Below are 21884 nucleotides of genomic sequence, written 5' to 3' on the forward strand. Positions count from 1 at the left end.
TTTATTCTGAATGAATAATCCTTGGAACCAAAGCTTTCTCCCCCCACGCCCCACTCTGTGTAGGGCAGGTCATGGGTTTTGTCTCTTATAAGACCACGAAAACGTCATGTTAACTGGGTTTGGCAAATGCCCATGGGGTAAAGGCTGGCTTTAGGATCTGCTCAACTCTCTAGGTTTCTGTCTTCATTTAATTTTCTTGACCTAATAATTTCTTACTTTATTGCCAGTTAATCAATATATTTAATAAGGTTAAAAAATATTTTTCCAGGTATTTATTTGTTTTCAGTGTGATCACTGACTGAGGTACCTATTCCATGATATTGCCAGAAACAAAGCCTATATTCTTCTTTAAAGTTTATTATCCAAATTTTCCTGGAGGGATATTTGGTTAAGATAAATAATAGTAAACAAAAATGCTTAAAATCAATATGCAAATATTTTGCAAGCAAATCTGTAGATTTTATAAAGAGTTTCTTTTTAATATAAATTTTAGTTGAATGTTTATCAAATATGTGGTTGACTGTTTTGTAGATGTGTATTATTTTGTTTTATTAAATAGAAGTTTGAATACTGTTCTATAGTGCATTTAGCCTTTGAACCACTAATCTGCTGGCTCATATTCACTTTAGGTGATCTGCCAGGTTATACTATATAACAATTTCAAAAATCTCTGTGACTTAAAACAATAAATATTTATGTTTTACTCTTGTTTCGTGTTAGTAGCTGCAGGTCAGTTGCTGCAGTACTGCTCCAGGGTAAAGGTCAGTTTCAGGTCTGCTCCACATATTTTCTTATTCTGAGACCCTATTTGGAACATGCTTTTCTCATGGTAGGCAGCACAAGACTAACAGATTGCCCTGAATGTTGCACTAAAACTTAAAGATGTTAGCATGTGTCACGTCTGCTCACAAACAATTGGCTAGAGCAAGTCGTTATGACCAAGAATAATAAAACAATCTACCATAGTCTTTAAAATTATTTTAAATACCTTATTTATGTTTGAGGTTGCTCTCAATCCAGTCTTCTTAGAACAAATGAGGATTTTAACCTAAAATCCTCATCAGCAATCTTTGGCAATGTAAGTGTCTAAACGGAAGGCTAAAGGAAAAAAAACAAAAAACCCTTAAGCCAAATTTCTTACATTCTAGGTCAGAGTTTTCTGTGGGAAAGATTATCATGCCTGTCAGTGCTTAAACTGATTTGGAAAAAAGAACTTTTCAATCTTAGAAATGTATAATTAATTAAACACCAGGTAAAGAGATGAATTTTCAGTGGAGTTTAAATTGGATAGTTATAATAAAAAGTTTTAGTTTAATATGCTATTCTTAAAATCATTTAAGAGTAGCAAACTTGCAGGGCCTCTCTTCACATAACAAATGGAAGTTATTGAATATTTTTCAGTTACAGTGCAAGATCACATATTACAATTTCTGCTTATGTTGTGATTACATTGAAAATGCTAGACTGAATGATTATTTCCTGGAATCATAGAATACCAGATTTGAAAGGATCTGAAAAGCATATATTTTTCAACTGTAGTGTATTGATATGCCATTTTGCTGCAATCAATTGTGAGGTATGTTAAAATCATTAGTTATTCATGACAAGTAACTATTACTAGCGACAGTTAAAATACAGAATATTATTAAAGATATACTTGAAACCCAGCAGAGCCCTGTGGGGCCTTCCCAGGGACAGATCCCCGAGTCCCCTCCTCCACTCTTGTTTATAGAAAAGCTTTTGCCTCCTAGGCCTTCCCCAAGTTCCAAAGAGCAAATTTAATCTGAGAAGTGAGAAAATGCAGAAACAAAGGAAAACAGTCAAGCACAACAAAATAATAATTGTTTAGCCATAAAACAAAGTCAAGGCCTTTAGTTCCTCCTCAAGGGCTATAGATAATATCCTGAGCCATATCCTTGAGTTGTTTTGCAGAAACTAAAGCGTGTACCAGGCGGAAGAAGTTAACTGCTGACCACCAGCACACAGACCCCAGACTGGTTGGAAGCAAAAGGATGATGTGTTGACTCCCAAAATAACCACCCTGTTACCTCACCACCAACCAGTCAGAAGGATGTCCACAAGCTGATCAGGCACCCTGAGACCCTCTCCCTCACCTTGCCTTTAAAAACCCTTCCCTGAAAGCCATTGTGAAAGATATACTTGGGTCTTTTCAGCATGAGCTCCTCCTTCTCTTTGCTTGGTCCCATATTGGGCATCTTGCAGTAAACTCTGTACTTTCCTTCACCACAACTTGGTGTTAATGAGTGGCTTTACTATGTGCCAGCGAGGGCACCCAAGTCTGATTCTGCAATATACTTACACTTGTCTTCCTATAATATCTTCACTTTCACTTACTTGCATTCTGATTTTGTGTGTGTGGGTGTGGGTGTGTGTGTCTGAAAGGAGTTATAGCTAGTTTGAAAAGAATTTGCATAATCCTGTGTACACCATGGCTACTTGTTTCAAATGTGAACATTATCCCCTGGAAATAAAGATTGAGCATCATTCCTTAAAGAGCATGTAGTCAACTTCCTACTTTTATTAGAACTTGAAATACAGAGAGTAATTTATCTAGCCACATATCTAGTTAGTTACATCTATAACCTAGGCCTCCTTGATTCCAGTACAGTGCTTTCCATTTCAATAAATGACCATTTGTTTTCGTCAGACAGTATAAGAAAGTGGGGTTGAGGCATTATAGGATTAGGCAAGGCAATTCATCTACTTCTAATCTTTAGTCTTAGTTCCCAAAGTAAAGGAAAAGCACCAGACAAACGGAGCCCAGATGGTATATTTTGCATGTTATCTATGCTCTAGGAACATTCTTTTTGAAATCTATTTGATCGCAACTCACAATAAGAAATACAGTTTAAATCACAACACAGGACATATGCACCCTCCCCCATAACTGAAACAGAAGTTTCACAAAGAATTCTTCCCCTTATTATATGTGCACTCTGATCTTCCATTTTTGATTCCAGTCTAGCCTATTTCACTAAAAAAAAAAATTGACTTTTGAGCCAGTTTGAAAACCCCTGTCCTAGAAAATAGAAGGCAGGCTTCAATCTGCTGACAAAATCCAAAATTACTAGCTTTGCTGAAATTGTGTCATTCACAGAATACTAAACCTCCTTCATATGTATTTGAACTACAAGTACAATCTCTCAAACTTCAGAACAGAGCCTATAGAATCTTTTCCTCACTGGAACACCAGTTCATTACAATATCTCATAGATTCTAAGACTCATTGTTTTTCATATTTTAACATCTCTGAGTTCAAGATGTGTCTTTAAAAAATCGGTGGCATGGCATAGTTTAATTGGCAGTATTTCTTTTCTTTCTTGGGTAACATGAAATAATGGTAAGACTTAAAGTCCATGATTTCTTGAGTTTCTATGAAATAGCTTAGTTCATAGGATTATATAGGCCGAACTCTATTGCTTAATTCATCTCAAAGTATCCAGTTGATCAGAATACCTCCTGCCGTCTTAAGAAAATGTAATGAGGAGATGACAGTCACTTAAGAAAAAAACTTAGTTCTGGGTTAGAAGGAAAAATGAGTTACAAACTGAGTTTGGTTATTATATAAAGCTTTTTCATGTGCCTTCATTGTTAGCAGAATTTGATTATGATCTTTCTGCTTTTCTACCTACCTTATTTTTGTATTGTTACTGTCTTTTAGTCACTCCCATTTTACTCTTCCTCTCAATAACAGGGTTGGGGGGAGCGTTCCTTGGACTACCGTTAAAAAGGAAGGCAAAAAGTTATGTCCAAAGTTAAGGTACCTGAAAAAAAAAATCAAGAATTAGGCTTTATTTTTTAAAATGGAACGAACTGTCAAATTCCCGTGTAGCTGTTTAAACTGCCACCAACCTAACACATAGTAAAACTTAATGACTGTGAAACTGGCACAAAGGATCCTGAACAGGACCAGGAACCAAATTAAAATTTCTAGGCTATTTGCATCCCAGCGTGAAGGAAATGCACCATCCTCTCCTCAAAAATAAAAAGCTCTCATGAAGAAACCAGTACACTAAATGTCACAATTAACGTGCTACTAGAAATAGGAACAAGTAGTTACTGCTTTCCAAGCCAGACACCACGATGCCTTCTGCTTTTCTTTGTTTGACTAAAACTCTAGTCAAGCCCCAGGCTGGGGAGGCGGGGGCCCCTGCGCCCTACCCAGGAGCTCTCCGGTGCAGCCTCCTTAGATGAGGCAGGGCCCTGCACGACCGGTCCCGAAGACCTCGCCTCAACAGGCGCGGGGCGGGCGGCGGTAGGTTCGCCTCCCGAGACCGCCCCAGGGGGTGCAGAGGCGGTTCGGCGGCGTTCAGACTCTGCCTGAACCAGGTGTTGACGGTTGCTCCAGCCCGGCTGTCTCCGGCCAGGCAGAGGAGGGTTCTCCAAAGCCGCCTCCGCGCGTCGTCACGTGACGGGAAGGGGGTGCGACCGGAGCCCGCTAGTAGGGGGCGGGACCGGGGGCGGGGCCTCGAATGTGAAGGATCTCGGAGGCTCTGGATGCCCAAAGAGGTGGCGGCTCGGCCGATGACAGCATTAGGCCGCGACGCGTTCCCGGCCGGGCGGTGGTGGTAGCGGCAGCCCGAGCGGCTGCAGCGTTTGCTTTCGCCGGGGCGGTAGCCGCCGCCGGTAGCCCGCAGACGGAGGGGAAGTGGGGGCCCGCCCTGGCTGGTAGACCGCAGGGCCGGAGTTCCCGCCCTCCTAGCGGGCCGAACGGGCAGTGCCTCCGTGGCGGCCAGGCAGCGCTCTTGGTCTGAGCTCGCGCCCCAGCTGCCGCCGGCGACAGCGGCCGAGAGAAGTTGGGGTTCGATTGGACGCGTGCCGGGCCCCAGAGGAACCGGCCGCCTGCGCCCCGCCTCTCCGGGGGCTCCACACCGGTGAGTGTCGAGCCGGTCCCCGAGTTGGGGGGCGGCGGGTTCGCACCCCTACGGGCGACTGCACCCCTTGACTCCCACGTTCTGAGCTGGGGCGGGCGGGCACTCCGGGCCCCCGCGCCGGGGAGTTTTTCTTTGGCTCCTTTGTCCCCTTTTGGAGTGGGAAATTCCAAAGGCTGGCGGGGATGGAGTGTTTTGGGGCCCACGGTAAGTGCGTCTGCAAACCTTCCAAAGCCGCGGCAGGGGCAGGGGCTGGTACGAGATTTTTGTTGGCCCTGAGTGTGTGCCTCCTCCCGAAGTTTGACTGGGCGGACGGCAGGGTCTCGCCGGAAGCCCCGGCGCCCTGGAGAGCTGGCGCTTTGTCACTTGGTGCCGTAAAGGCGAGGCTCCCGTTTTCCTGTGACAGCCCCAGAGGAGGCTGTGCCGCGCATCGCAGACCTCACCCGCCCTTGCAGAGCCGAGGGCCGTGGTGGTTGGTGTTCCTCTAAACCTCAGTTCCTGTGGCCTTCTTGTAGCGTAGGAGGAAGGCGAAGCCTTTGCTGTACTTTTAAATGTAATGTTTTTGAGTGCCTTCTCAAGAATGGAATCAGGTTCCAAGGAGCTTGACAAAGAGCGTGCGTTTGGTTCATTGAGGCATCCGCTCAAGACCGGCCGAGGCGAAGCAACAGTATATGCAGATTTTCCATTCACAAAAGTCATTTAACACCCTTCTTTATGAGAGACATGTGCGGGTGGGGAACATACTTAATTTCATTTTATCTAAATGCTGCCTGAAATAATAGGTAACTTGGGCTCCTACTTAAACAGATGGGGAAATTTACCCAACTGATGATATATGCATGTTTACTTTAAATAATTTAATGAAGTTTTTGCCTTTCTGATGCTGGAAGACGTAAATGACTTCTAAGTAGTATTAGAATGCACTGTGTATGGTAGGGTTATTCGTTTTTAATTAACTTCCCCTGAAAGTTAACCTCAAATTAGTGCCACTTTAGGTCTTTTCAAATAGTCATTTAAAAGGTGTTTTTTAGTTTTTTTTAGTCCCTCCCTTAGGATTCCAAGGATTGTGGAGGAACATGGGTGGAATGCTTGTTAGGTTTCCTCCTTCCGTCCCATCAAGTGTCATCTAAACTTGATCATGCTGAGAGACTAGGATCAATTTCTGTGCTTGCTAGATAGAACCTGTTTTGCAGTGAAATTATTAAGATCATGCTAGTTTTATGAAACAGGTTGGGGAAGGAAGAGTAAAGGCATGCAATTTGTCCTCTATTAAAAGTACAGAGAATTTCAAATATTTGTTACCCCTTTATTGATAGTAATTATGTATAGAATGACTACCATATGCCTGTTTAAAGTAATGGGAAAGGGAATAGATGAAACATAAGAACTACCTTTTAGGTCTTTAATTATGGAGCTTAAGTTGTTGTGGTCAAATTCCATCTGAACCATTTGAGCTACAATACATTGTACACAGGTGCTTAGAAGTGCCTGTTTAATTAAAAATGGTCATGGTTTATTTCTCTTTCATTGAATCATAATATTTGTTGTAGCTGTGATCTATGAAAAGGTGCTGCTACAATTATTTCAGTTAGAATATTATTACATTTTAGAGGCAATCAAATATGTTTCTTACAAAACATTTATGGCACCTATAAATTTGGCAATACCTAGTTTTTAGGTTTCTTTTGAATTGAAAAGCCTTAAAATATACTTTGGAGTAAGTACATGTACTGTTTATAATGAAATTATGTTTTAGTTTTGATTTAAGAAAAAAGTGGTAAAATTAACAAAATTTGCATTATAAAAAGGTCTTTCTTTTTAAAGGACTAATTGCATAATTTAACTAGTGAGAGCTCTTAGTACATTTAAACTTGGTTTACAAATAATCCTTCAAGAGCATGTTACTTGAATTGAAGCATGAATGACAAAATAAAGAATTGATACTTAGATGTAGTTTTCTAATATTATTTTGGAAAATCCTTATCCTAATAATACTTGAAGTTTTATATTTTAATATCTATGTTACCGAAAGCTGAACACATTTATAGCGATGATTTTGGAGCATTGGGGGATTTAAAAGTAGAAGACATAGGTGCTATCTTATTCTTATGAATATGACCTACAAATAATACATAAATACAACTTGAATTAAAAAGTCTGTACATACTTCATTAATGAAGGTGCCTGCGTGCAAGGAGATTGAAGTATAGTTTCCTTGTGGTTAGGACACAGGGAGAGATATCTGGACTAATGTGTGAAGATTTCATGTCAATATTTTCTTTCAGGAAATCCCTGAAAGATTTTAGATCTTCCTTCCACCTTGGTCCCCACCCTCTCATATATCCTCTCAAAGGCATGAAGTTGAAGGTCTCATCCAGAACACATGATAGAAGGGATTTTTCCTCCCTGAAAAATGTTATCAAGTTTGCAAGGAGAGCTTTCTTCAGAGACCTTGTAGGAAAGGAGTTCTTGTTCTGAAACATCAAATTCTTCTACCCTATGTTATTCTTACTTTTATTAAAATTGGAAACAGTGTAAGCTCTCCATGATAGCAAGGACCATTGACTTTCCAAATGCTTAATAGTCATCGAATAAAAAAATGTAGTTCCAGATGTACAACTGGAGAACAAAGAGGAGTATGTGATAATGTAGTTCAAATTAGATACAAGCAGTGAGGTGACAAAGAAATGATGTTGGCTTGGCAGGAGGGAAGCAGGTCATTTAATCTGGGGAACTTTCTTGGAGGAGGTGATTCTTCATTTAAGTCTTCTGAAAGCTGTATATCTGATGATAAGCAGGTGTTCTAAGAGGGGTAGACAGCATGAACCAAAGCATTTAAATTGGACTGGGTAGTCATGTCAGATTAAACACAGTGAGTCTTTTTTGGTAACATTCTGAAGAATTTTTCTTCTTCCCTCATAACTGTTACCTCTCCCAGATAAAAAGATTGGCACACTTTATAAGAGCTAAAATTTAGAGTAGTTGAGTTTTGGAAGAGACAATGGTACAGTGAAAGCAAGAGCATTGATCTGGGGGTTAGAAAATTTGAATTGGATTTCTGGTTGCATTTTATACAAGCAGGTGTCCTTAGGCAAATCACTGGGCCTTAGTTTTCTCATTTGTAAAAGGAGGAGGATAATCCTTATCCCACAAGGTTGTTGGGGGAATGAGATTACATAATGTATATGAAAGTGCATATTTCAATATTAACACATAGGAGAAATCAAACATCAAATTATTTAAAAACTTTTTTTGTCTTTAGATCTTTAAAAATATTTTGGTGAATTTATCACGAACTCTAAATCTACTTGACCTTTGCATTGATCTATGGTGTTAACCTTTAAATTTATCAGTATCAAAATTCTAGATGCTTAGTTTTCTTTCAGTCAGGCATAATGCTTTCTGATATAAATGAGGCTTAATTGTGTTACTTCTTCATGTTATAAACCGCGAGGAATGGTAGATACCTCGAATATGTAAAGCTTTAAGGGATATGTGTTACTGAAAAATCTGAGCCTTTAGGCTTTGTTCTCTACAGAATTTGCTTTTGAAGAAATTGCCCTTGCCTATCATGCAATCTGTGTATTCATTGTTGTGGAAAAAACAGAGCATTTTCCTACTATTAAGGAAAAAGTTACCAAAAATATCCTTTATATGTTTTTAGTGGTCTGAGTGACTGTAAACCATGAGGAATCTCTATCCGCTGTGCTTTACGTTAGAATTCAATATTTTGTGAGCAGGCTAATAGACTTTTGCATCAACCTATCTAAGCTTTTTGCTCCAGTAGCTGTTTGTCCTTTTATGAATCTCAAAATTTCATTATACTTTGTGAACTCTTTGCAGTGTTTAAATCCATGGAGCAGGCTGTCCTTTGTGTAACATTTGGGAGGGAATTGTACTATAAAAAGACTAAAAAAGAGGCTTGAATCTTCAAACGATAAGCTAGTTACCCACCACCTTCCATATTCACAAAGGCCTGAAAAAAAAAGAGGAAATGTTTTTTGAGCTTCAAGACTCTTTTCAGATAAAAAGGAGAAACTGTTTGATTCAGGGTTGTTAAAAACATGATAGATTCAGAGGGAGATTGATAGTTCCTGAAGGTGTCCTAGTAGGAGTGGTTGGTCATAATAATAATAATAGCTTATACGTGTTGACTGCTAACTATGTATCAGGTACTTGACATATATACTTGACAGTGACCCCCCCCCAGATCAGACTATTTTCTTGTCCTTTTTTAAACCTCAAGCACTGAGAGATTAAGTAGTAGGCCGCAGAGCCAGGATTTGAGCTAAACCTGAGTCACAGGGAGGCTAAGCAGCAGGTGGTGGAGCTTATCAAAAGGATTTGAATTTGAGGTTTAACCTGACCTTTGACATCAGAACCTGTCCTTTTGACTGTCACATTATAATGCCTTGTATAGTTTATTTGCAGTTGCCCCTTGTGACAGGTCTTGACCTTTATGATCTTTCTCAGTCTATCTTGACTTTATGATTTGATGAAAATACAGTTTGTAATAAGATGGCCTCAGTTTTTTTCATTTCATGTGTTTTGACTGACATCCTATGTTTTACTTGGAGTAAAGCAAATAATTCTTTATTGTTCATTCAGTTGCCATTTTCTCACTAGGAAATTCCAGACTAAACTGGAACTATAAGGACATATAGTACAGTAGATACAGTATTTTAAGGTGACTTGTTACAATTTTTAAAATTCATGCTTTTTTTTTAAAGAGTAAAACTGATGCGCAGAATTGGTATGGATGATTTTTATGAGTGATATTTGAGGGACACTAATCTGTGTAATTAAAAGCTATCCTTTTGAAATGTCCACCATTAAAGTAACTTGTTTTTTGGCTGCCCGATGCCACTATTAGCAGTAGTAGTTTATCAGATTACATAGCTTCTTACAAAGAAGGCTCAGGCCCCTGTGAAAATTACAGTCTGTTTAAGTACTTTTTTTTTTCCAAAATTAAAAAAAATTTTAGTTAATTTAATTTGGCTGCGTCGGGTCTTAGTTGCGGCGCACGGGCTTCTCTCTAGTTGTGGCACGCAGTTTCCAGAGTGCACCGGCTCAGTAGTTGCGGCGCAGGGGCTTAGTTGCCCCGAAATGTGGGATTTTAGCTCCCCAACCAGGGATCAAACCTGCGTCCCCTGCATTGGAAGGCAGATTCTTAACCACTGGACCACCAGGGAAGTCCTGTGTAAGTACTTTTTAATGGGGTCAGAGTATGGTAGATTTGGGGAGACAGCAGTTCAGTCTAAGTAACACTATTATTGGGTAAGAATAATGAGGTGGGATTCCTTGGACATGAAGGCACAGGTACATTGTTCAAGTAGAGAGTAGGGTGAGGGACTTCTGAAGACAAGTTTTGCTTACTGTATAATTTTGCCTGTTGTTTTGACTATAATAACATTTAAGATCAGCGATCCAGAGGTAAAGAAAAACAGTGCTGTGTATCAGAGTGGGGAGTTTGTAATAGTTCCCTAGGCTCTTTCGCAAGATGTGGATGCTTTATAAATATTCACTGATGATCAGGGAAGGACTCTCTTAACTACCTATTATTTTAGAAATCTAGGGAGGCAGACTAGCACAGGCTCTGGAGCCAGGCTGCTTACGTTCAGAACCTGCACAGCCACTTAACTAGCTTATTGCACTATACTGGCCCTATGCTGACATGAGATGGCTTCAGGAGAAGAATATGGTGTGTTTAGGCAAAGCAAGGCCCAGAGATGCACCCTGTGATTTTCCTGTTCTTATGTGGTATGAAAGAGATCTGGAAGTTCTCACATAATCCTAGTGAAGGAAATTGAAGTTAACAGAGTGAGAGCTAGCAAGCCTGTCATGAGGGTACTGTTGTGAGGGGAAGACCATGTTATAGACATTGTGGAGAGGGCGGCTGTGGCAGATTCAGCTCAATGCCCACCAGAATTTGTTCTCTCTCTTGCCTTAGTTCAGTTAACACTGGGAGGTGGCTGCCCAGACAGGAACACGTTTCTCAGTCATTCTCTCCTCTATCCCCATCCTCCTTCCCTGCATCTAGGTGGGACCAGAAGACGACTTTTCACCAGGGGAGTGTGAATGGAAGTGATGCACTGTCCCTTCTGAACTGAGGTGGGAGAAAAGCAGCTGTGTTTCTCCACCTTCTCTTTTCCAATCCAAGGGCCAGATGCAGAGGCTGGGCCTCTTCAGGTGTGATAATAAGATTGGGAAGATCTCTAGTCCCTCAGATTACCATGTGAAAGAAAGCTGTGCACCAAACAGGAGCACTCACAACGGAGTGTATAATTTTAAGGAGACATTTTAGTTGTGTGAAGTCACTGATGTTTATTTGTTAAGCAGCTAGTATGGCCTTAACCCAAGCATGGGCTGCTTAGAAGAGGTAGTTGAGGCCCTAAGAATATCCATAGCAACAGGAGCTGAGGGGCCAGGTTAGGAGGTCACTGGATGCTGCTGCAGCATCCTCATCAGTATATGCCATTACGACTCTTATCAAACCTCAGAGGCCCGTGAGGACCCAGAGGGCACATGGGTCCACGTTCAGACCATCCATAACATTCCCTGTGCCCATGAAAGCTTCCCTCTACATCCAGATACCATGATAAGAGTAAGGAACAGAAACTATAAACGTTTTTCTGTAAAAGTCTGAAGAGTTCCGGTAAAGCAGGGTTTCTCCAACTTGGCTTTATTGACATTTTGGCCTGGATAACTCTTTGTTGTGGTGAGGGCTGTCCCATGTATTGTAGACTGTAGAGCAGCATCCCTGTCCTCTACCTGTTAGATGCCAGTAGCACCTCCACTAAAGTACAACCAAATATGTCTCTAGACATTGCCAAATGTCCCTTGGGGGGCAAATCACCCCCAGCAGAGAACTGCTGCCTTAAAAACAGAGTTAACCTGAAAGAAATTATTTTAAACTGAAAGAAACTTACCTTTAATTAATGGACGTTTTCTCCCCTTAGGAGATGGGTGGAGTTCATGGGGGAGGTTGGTTTATGAATGTGCAGCAAAGGAAGCTATGCTGCTTTTATAAAACATACTAGTTTCTATTGAATGTCGATCTACACTTCTGCTAATTTATCAGTTTAGACATTGTCTGCATTTTCTGCTTTTTCTTTCTTCTTTCCTTTTCTTTCTAGACTGGTAGCTATACTTCTTCTTGCCTAGATAAACACATTTCCCCCATCCCCCCCCCCCAACCCCAGCTGTCACATCCATATGTCCATCACTAAATGACAAAACCCAAGATATGGTTTCGATACTATGACTATGTAAATATCATTTAATCCTAGGCCAGGTAGTATGCTCAGATTATGATTTCTTTGCTACAGATCCTATTAAGCAGCCCTTGGGCCACTTGAAGAAAAATACCTTGATACCATCAAGGTCCAGTGTATTTTATTTTATTTTATCAGTTGCTCAAAATCTAGCCATTGAATTAAAAACAATGGACATGACTTCCTATTTTCTTGGTGTTTCTAATTGCCCCCTTTTCTGGTATTGTTTGCCTTTATCATAGTCTCTACCAACTCTTTATCATACTACCTGTTGTATTGTGTCCCCTATTTATCTGGCGTAATTGTAATTCTGCTTCAATTTGGACTAGTTGCCTTTTAGGTCTCTTTCTGGAACTTCTTTTCACTGTCCTCTTGAATTGGGTCCATTCTATTATAGATCTTCCTTTTTTACTAAATTTATTTGATCTTTTTTTTGGAGTACAACTTCCAAAAAAAGTGTGTTTGAGAGGCAAGTTTTCTGAATTATTCTATGGATAAAAATATTTTCATTCTGTTCTCATATTTGACTGATAGTTTGGGCACAGTATTGTAGGCTGCAAATAATTTTCCTTTGGGACTCTGAAAGCATTGCTTAGTTGTCTTTCAGTGCCAGGGATGCTGATTCGAAATCAGGTGTCATCTAATTCACTACCCTTTTAAGGTGATTTGTTCTTTATTCTGTCTGAAAACTTTTAGGATCATCTCTGTTTTATCTTTCTGCTGCAAACTCATAATGAGCTGTACATGTTGTTTTGTTTTGTTTATATTTGTTTTAGGCACTCAGTTGCCTTTATTATTTGAATCAGATTCTTCAGCTCTAAGAAATTCTCTCCTGTCTTTGATATTTTCTTCCCTTCATTTTCTTGTTTGCTTGTTTGTTCTTCAGTAGGCAGATGTTTTCTGTCTTGGACTGGTCCTCATCTCATTTTTACTTTCATATTTTGTGATTCTCTTTGCTCTGTGTTCAGGGGATTTTTTTTCCCTAGTTTTTTGGCTGATTTGTTGAGGGGAGGGTAATCCCTGAATTTTCTTGTTCTCTTTTTCTGCCATTCTTTTCTTGTTTTATGTTGTAGTACTCTCTTTAGTCTCAGAAAGTGCAAAGTAGATTTTTAAAAGGTATTTTGTGTTTCCTCAATTATTTCCTTTTCCCGTCTGGCCAGCTTTTATGTTTGTAATCTTTTTTTTTCCCGTACTTAGTTTTCCTTATATGCCTGGATTGGTTGTCTCTTCATGTTTCAGAAAGAAGGACCAGCTTCCTGGTCTGGGTGTTCCCCTCTCACCCTGTTCCTTGGACTGTTTTCCCTATTAGGTGTTTTTTTTTTTTTTTTTTGAGTCGGAATTCTGGGCACAGCACTTTAGGGCAGAACAGTATAGGGTGGGGCCTATATATTGACAAGCATTTTAGGGTAAGAGGGAGGGGAGCCAGCTTCCAGGCTGTGGGCCCTCTAAATGCCAGATAAAAAGGGTTTATTACTCTGTGCCAGCATCCCCTAGACAGTTATTCACTTTCTTTAGAGAAAAGCTGACTGTGCTTTTGCCAGGGAGTAAATGTCAGTTGTTTAGGTGCTGCTTGGAGATGGGGGATGGAAAATGTAGTCCCTTATAAAGTCAGTCAGGTAATATATAATTCTCCTATTTTTAGCCCCACTATTATTCCCACCCTTTGCTGAACCCTTTGCAATCATGCTTCTCTGGGGGTTCTGTCAGATGTATTGGTTCCCAACCTTTTGCATCACTCTTAAAGGGTATGATAAGGCTGTGGCTCTCTCTGCTTGTGATATCAATCAATTTCACATCTACTTTCATCTTTCAGAAATTTATGGACTTCTCTCTCTACTCTGTCCCCACTTTTTGTGTGTGTCTTATTTTTAATTTAATTTTTTATTTTATTATAATTTTAATTTTTTATTTTATTATAATTAAAAATTTTAATTTTTAATTTATTATATAAAGGTTACTTTCCATTTACAGTTATTACAAAATATTGGCTGTATTCCCCGTGTTGTACAGTACATCCTTGAGCCTATCTTACACCCAGTAGTTTGTACCTCCCATTCCCCCACCCCTATGTTACCCCATCCCCACTTTTAATTTCTTTGCTCTTATGGTTTTATTTTTTTTCTGTATGAATTTTTTTTGTTTCAATGGGAGATCTGAAGTAACTGGAGGGAAAATTTGTATTCAGTCCATCATCTTTTATTGGAGATCTTTCCTATTTTTTTTTGTTAATGCAATGATCATAAAAATTGTGATCATGATACTGTGTTGAAATACAGTGATATTACTTCACTATTGATTTGTATAGGTATTTTGTATCTTTATGCCAGTCGGTCCTAAAATTTGTATGCTTTTGAATTCTTATTTGCTTCTTAGTTTTTCTGTTTCCTCTTCTGTTGTCATCTGCCCCAACTTGTACATGTCATTATGATTCTCTTGCCATTTCTAGTTTGTTCCTTGGAAACTGAATGAGACCATTTAGGATTGTGCGTAAAATAGTGACTTTTCTCCAGAGAATGGCATGTCAACTGTAAGCCCATGACTCTTGTCGCATTTTGATTATTCATTACTTATTTTCTGTTTCTCAACTGTGTCCAGGCAGGTGAGGTGTTATTCTTTTTCATTTACTTCTCTGCCTTAATTGTGATATCTGCTTTGGTTCCTTAGTTATTGATCTTTTTCCCTATAATTTTTCTGTCTCTTCTACCTAGTTATCTTTGGTACTTTAAATGTTGAGCTTAGATCGCCTAGCTGGTTCATGAAGGCTGTAATTTTCATCTCCTCCTCTCATTTTATACTCAAAAAAATTTCCCAGCACTGTTCTAAATTTTTTATACCTTATTCTCTTTTTTATTTCCCAGTCTCCCTTCCTGAATCTTTAGGAAAATTGATTGATTATAATTTATCCTGGGCAAATAAATTTAAATTTGTCTGTTTACTTCCCTCTCTTCCATGATATTGCTGCATTTCTCTGTTAATCTTGTTCAGGCCTTCTCTCATTAGACTTTGTAGCTCTTTCTTCTACAGCTATGGTTTTGACTGCTGGGAAGTGTGTCTTTTATGATTGGAGTTATAATTCTCTTGCAATCAGAAATTTATGTAATCCAGATTTTTTAAATGCTGACTACTTAGAAGTTGAGATCCTGTCAGAAGGGCTGTGATTTGGAAGGCTTAAACCCCTAGATTTGGCCTGATTATGTAAGATACTGTGGAACCTACATAGTACATGCTTATTTGAAATTTAAAGTAGCTTAGAAAAGAAACTGGCTCTTGTGTAGTTTCTTTATTTGCCCACTGTAGGGGAAGTCAAAGGTGTAAATATTCCCTAACATTGATGTCTATTTACTGATTATTTTGTGAACTTTCTCCTATTCTGTGGAACTCTTAGTTTTACAATCCACAGGTTTGATTAGATCATGGTTATATGTCTTTTGCTTTACCTTTTTCATGTATTCTAAGCATTTTTCCTTTTAGATACCTGTCATAATTACTATCCTTTTTGTCTGCCTCATTACGGTATCCTTTATTGCTTCTCTTAGGTTTATAGTTTTGGTACTTTTTCTCACTTTTCCTGAAATTTTAGAATAGAACCTTCAGCATCATATGGATAGTACTGTGACTGTTTTTCAAAGGTTTGATTACTTGGGAAATTATGGTTTTTATGTCTTTATTTTCCCAGGAATTTATGATTAGAGTGTAGGAATTTAAAAAAACAATACTCTGTCATTACTGAGGAAAAATTCCTCTGTGAAAACAGTGACTCATTTTAAGAGGTTGATTGCTTAACATATTTAGTGTTTTAACTAGCAAGGTCTTATTTGGTTATTTTGGGGCTTCCTCTTAATTTACAGTAGTAGTAATTAGCCTCTTCAAACTTACCAGTTGAAATTAACCAGTGATACATTTTGTGGCTATGAGACGAATAATGATTTTAATTAAATTCAGCAAATATATGCTTTTTTTTGGATTCTCCAAGAATTTTTTCATTGTCACCATATTGATCAGTTTTCTTTTAGGAACAGTCTTTGAATATGAGTTATTTCCATAGTTTCTCGTTTTTGGTAGTCATTTTTAATTGAAGTATTAAAAATTGTGTTGGTTCTCATAGATCCTTTTTGAATTGGCATGTGGAAGTGTAATTATGTGTCTTGGTTACTTACATGATAAATTAAAGATGATCAGTACTTTGGTTGTGGTAACTTATACCTTGGATTCAAAACCCAGAAGCATCTAGGCCAGAGTTAGGCACTCAGACACTCATTTTTCTTTCATGCCCAAGATAAAAAGCCATCCTTAGCTGTATCAAAATATGAAGAAATTGCTTTTGGGATTGAATAAGAAAATCGATAATAAAATTCCTTGAGATTATCTTGAATTAACTTTAGATCTTGCATTTCAAGCTTTGATCCTTAATAAAGAGCCATCACCTTAAATATGGGTATGAATTTACTTGTAGGAAACTGGGGTAAGTCTCTTGGTTGATTATAACCAGTTACCACAATTAATGAGAAACACATTCACTTTTTTCTAGTATCTTGATTTAAAACTAGGTTCATATTTTCCTTAGAAAAGAACCTTTTAAGAAAATAGTGAAAATTTACTCAGAATGAGGTAGTTTTAGCTGTAATTTAAAATATCTAAGTTGAAAAACAAAGACTTAAAATCCAAGGGAGACATTTAATATATAGGACTAAATTATTAATACTTGATTGACAGGGAAATATTTCCAAATACTGTCCTTAAGAGACCTTGATTTTACTGTCTCAGAAACACTCTTTGAGACCCTATGTCACAGGCTTGTGCAACCTAGCATTACAAACACCAACTGATTTAGTAAACAGACGCACTGGGAAAATAAGAAGCCTGCCAGAAGTATTGTCTTTCCTGCTAAATAACTTTGTGACCTTGGCAAACCACTTAGTCTCTGTGGGTCTTAATAAAATGGAGAGTTGGAACAGATAGCCTGTTAGGTTCTTTTGAGGATTCCTTGATGATGCTAGGGGGTAGAATTACAATCAGATGATATATTATGTAATATAGTCCTTATAATAGCTCTGAAATAGATGGTATTTTTCCCATTTTACAGATAGAATTATTGATGTTGTACAGACTCCATGTTCAAGTAACACGCTCAGTCATGTAGGTACTAAAGGGCCAAGCAAGAAGTTGAACCTTGGCCTATGTCATTCTGTAGCCATGTTCTTTTTGGTATACAGTACTACCTTTTCAAGACATGTCGTTAGAGTAGACCACCAGATTTTAGTGTTAGAATTTGTTCCGTTTCTTAATCTGTACTTCATAGTAAATGTGCTTTTGCATTATATCATTTGTTATTCAGGAAAACCAGAAGTCAGGGATCAGGCCTGTCTTTGAGTTGTGCCCAAAGTAGAAATGTGTGACCAGCTTTTAAATAAGCATATTAAAACTTATATGTCTAAGAGATGATTGATGTGTTCAAAGTTATCTTGAATTTATTTCAGTAATGTCACTGTTTTTCAGAAACACTTTTGAAACTATTTTGGCATTTCTTTAGTGCCTTCAGCCTCATTCTTTTACCTATATTCTGTGGTGGCAAATAACATCTCTTGAGAATGGATTTGATATTTGGGAAAAGTGGGAAGTGATTCTGAACAGGGTCTCATACTTAAAATTAGGGATCAAAATGAGAAATGTCATTTTTCGTTAAAAATAATCAGTGACCAAAAGGATGAAACCTATTATTCTTGTGTCATTTATATGGTAGCTAAGAAAGTGATTAGAGGAGTTCGAGAATTGTTTTGTATGATGGCAAGTTGAAATGGTCTCTAAAAATGACTACTCTGAATGGAGATAACCTTTATTGGGATATAAATTCTGCTATATTAGTTAAAGTTACATCTTAAGATAGTTACACTTGTTCTCTGTTTGCGACTTAGGCCAGTGCTATGCTGAATTGGCATGCGCTTCAGAGAAAGAGTTGGTGAATGAATTATACGTGGCAGATATTTTTTCCATTTAAAGGAGATCAGAGTCTATATAACAAAAAAAACAGATAATCTATATAACATTTGTTTGCATAATAATTTCTCAGTTACATTCATATTTATTACATAATTTGTGGTTATCTGTATTTAGGTTTAATTCCAGGCAGCTACCCCATCCCATTTCCTAGCATGAACTAAAACCACTTGTGTTGCTAAGCGTGAGTGTACTCTCTGATGCAGGTTTACATGTAAAATAACTTATTTTGCAAAAATTATACTAGGCTGCATTATAAACATATTTATATTACTGAATGTTTTTGTATATCAGTGCTGTACTCTACTGGTACAGATACTAAGCAATAATATACCTATATATCTTGTTGAAGAAGAACTTGTGATAGGAAGATTTCATTTTATCTTTTGAAGGCATTATTTTTCTTAATTTAAACTCCTAGATGGTAGAGTTTAATGAAGCTTCCTCATTTGTGAGTATTAAAGGATATTAAAAAATGCCTCTAGTACCTTTTTAATAATACTTTTTCCTTTTGAGGTTTCAAAATAATTTAATGTTACAAGACCTTTAATTCAACAGATATTTGAGGGTAAGTCACTATGCAGGGGCAGAAAATTTATTGGGAACTAGATAGACATGCGACTTCTTTGAGTTTGTGTGTGTGGGAAGGGTGGGGAACAGACAGTAAACTACTGATTGAACAATTCACTGTGTAATCACCATTGTGGACAGTGCTAAGAGGAGGAAATAGAGGGTGATAGAAGATTTTGCTGACCTAGTGGGTGGGGAGGGGAGCCAAGGAAGGTGACTTAAGCTGAGGGAAAAAAGAAGAATATTTCTGGCAGAACATCTCGTTTAAATATCCTGGCACAGCAAGGAACTTGGCTTTTGCTAGGAATTGATTGAAATAGTCCCCTGTGACTGGAGTGTTTAAAAAAAAAAAAAAGAGTGATAACGTGGTACAGTAGGCAAGGGCCAGGTCATGCGAGCCTTGATAGACCTTGTTAAGGATTTTGATTTTTGTCTTAAGGCGCCTTGGAAACCATTAGAATATTTTAAACAGAGGATCATGAAATGATCAAGTTTAGAATGATCACTCTAGGTGCTGTGTAAGAATGGTTTGGAGGGAACCAGAGTAGTTGCTGGGAGACTCATTAGGTCGTGTTGAAATTAAGGTACCTATGGCTTATCCAAGGGAGATTCCTGCAGGCCTGTGGGTCTCAAAGTGTGTCACCTGGAAACTTATTAGAAATGCAGATTCTTGGGTTCTACTGAGACCTATTAAATCAGAAGCTTTGGGGGTGGAGCTTAGAAATCTCTTTTTGAACAAGCCTTCCAGGTGATTCTGATGCTTCCTAAAGTTTTTGAACCTCTACTGCAGGTCATTAGATATGTGGTTTTGGTGTAGGAGAAAGTTCTAGGTTGGTGATATGAATAGGGAATAACTACATGAAGATGGTAGTTGAAAATGAGAGGAAGAGAAGAGGCTCTAATAGAATGAAACCTTGAGAGACCTTACTGTCCAAGTCCTGTACAGAGTGAGGCAAGCTAGTGAAAGAATCAGAAAAGGATTGGTTAGAGGAAATAGAAAATCAGGAGCATTTTTGCGTAATGGCATTGGTGAAGGAAGCATTAAACTTGGCAATGAAGGGTCTTTGTGTAAATAACTGTAGTGGGAATGCAGAGGTAGGCATCAGATTTCAACGGGTTGAGAAGGAGGTGAAGAGAGGAGTGAAGAAAATACAATTTACTCACTTAAGACATCCCTTACTCTTTGGACAGATATTTAAAATTCCAAAATATGGGAGAATTAAGCTAAATAACCTTGATGGGCAGCTAACCAGCATAAGATTCCATTGAGAACTGTATGATAAACTCTCATTGTTTGGACCTATTGATTTTGAAACTCATAATCTACATAGAGGACTGAGCTCAAGTTTATCATTGTCTTTACCACTTTGCAAGGAATGCTGTAGTATAATAATAAACTTATGGGAGGAATGTTTAGCCTACCAAGAATGCTGGGGTTTTTTTTTTTTAACATGATTGAAACCACTTTAGCAGTATGCATCTATATGAAAGTAATTTTTAAATTATATATACTCTTATTCATTACAGAAGTATTAATTCATTTTCTATTACTATTACGTATTTAAAGGAAAACTTTTTTTTTTTTTTTTTTTTTTTTTTGTGGTACGCGGGCCTCTCACTGTTGTGGCCTCTCCCGTTGCGGAGCACAGACGCCGGACGCACGGGCTCAGCGGCCATGGCTCACGGGCCCAGCCGCTCCGCGGCATGTGGGATCTTCCCGGACCGGGGCACAAACCCGTGTCCCCTGCATCGGCAGGCAGACTCTCAACAACTGCGCCACTAGGGAGCCCAGGAAAACTTTTTTTAATTAAAAATTTTTTAAAACTTGAAGTATAGTTGATTTACAATGTTGTGTTAGTTTCAGGTGTATAAAGGAAAATTCTTTAAATGCGTTTTATAATTCAAATTCCAACTTTTAATTTCTTTAATTACCCCAACTTGTTAGAATTATTTTAACGTGTTAATGTTATGCTGTTCTTAAGGAAGACCACATTTAATGTGAAGTCAAATTAAGATAATTTCAAGGTCAACCCCAATTACAAAATAATATCTTTCAAGTTGTGTGTGTGTGTGTGCGCATGCGCGCACACACACATTGTGCATACACACAAGAGAGGGGAAGGGGAGGGGGAGACAAATCATTTTGAGATGCATTTTCTCAGTGAAAAATTTTTGTTTAAATTTTTTAAAAAGCAAAAACATGATTATTCCATCAACATATGCGGTCTGTAAAATTCAACAGTACAGAAACTCATAAACTTAGCTTCTGTTGCCACTAGACCCCGCTTTATGTCCCACATAGTCTACATATTACCAATTTGGTATTATTCTTCCAGATGTTCTTCCCTTTCTCCCTCCCTCCGCCCACCCTCTCTCCCTTTCTCTCTCTCTCTCTGTATATATATATGTACGTGTATGTATAATTTTTTGAAAAATAGAACTGGGATTATAATGTAATGCTGTTTTGCAGCTTTTTCGCCAGTCAATACATATTACTTCTAAAAGGCTGAATCCTAGTAATTCCTCCCATTGAATTTATATTTTGTTCTTTGAACATTGAACTGAGACTTAAAGAAACTTGGGTTCTGGTCTCTTTTTGCTCCATGATCTTGGGCAAGTCACTTAATCCCTCTGTGTTTAGTTTCTTCATCTGTAAAATTTAGAGATAGTGAGTTACTGATTTGAAGATTTCTAATAGCTCTAAAGTTTATTTAGGAATGCTAGGATTTCAAAGAGCAGACATTTCCTGGAATTTTATATAGAAAGTGATTATCTTAACACACCTGTGAATACTTAAAGGGTTAAGTTCTTGCCAAATTAAAAACACAATAGTGGGGGGAAAAAGCATGTTAGAAACTAGATTCAAAAAGATGATTTCCTGGGCTTCCCTGGTGGCGCAGTGGTTGCCGATTCAGGGGACACGGGTTCGTGCCCCGGTCTGGGAAGATCCCACATGCCGCGGAGCGGCTGGGTGCGTGAGCCATGGCTGCTGGGTCTGCGCGTCCGGAGCCTGTGCTCTGCAGCAGGACAGGCCACAGCAGTGAGAGGCCCGCGTACCGCAAAAAAAAAAAAAAAAGATGATTTCCTGTCATTAACTCGTGTCCTTAGTAGGCATACCTGCTGCTTTTAGGATAAGCACTGACCCCTAAAAAAA

General features: G+C 38.5%; 1 protein-coding gene across 3 annotated transcripts in view; it reads left to right on the forward strand.

Annotated features, from left to right (window-relative positions):
* The first annotated feature begins 4513 nt into the window (after positions 1 to 4513).
* Positions 4514 to 21884, forward strand: part of OSBPL8 (oxysterol binding protein like 8) — a 189643-nt gene continuing 172272 nt past the window's right edge. For all 3 annotated transcript variants that reach the window (XM_019952713.3, XM_019952714.3, XM_073788387.1), the window contains exon 1: positions 4514 to 4895. The gene's annotated coding sequence lies outside the window, so the exon portion shown is untranslated. The remainder of the gene's footprint in view (positions 4896 to 21884) is intronic.

Source organism: Tursiops truncatus, chromosome 11 (assembly GCF_011762595.2).
Source record: "Tursiops truncatus isolate mTurTru1 chromosome 11, mTurTru1.mat.Y, whole genome shotgun sequence".
NCBI lineage: Eukaryota > Metazoa > Chordata > Mammalia > Artiodactyla > Delphinidae > Tursiops > Tursiops truncatus.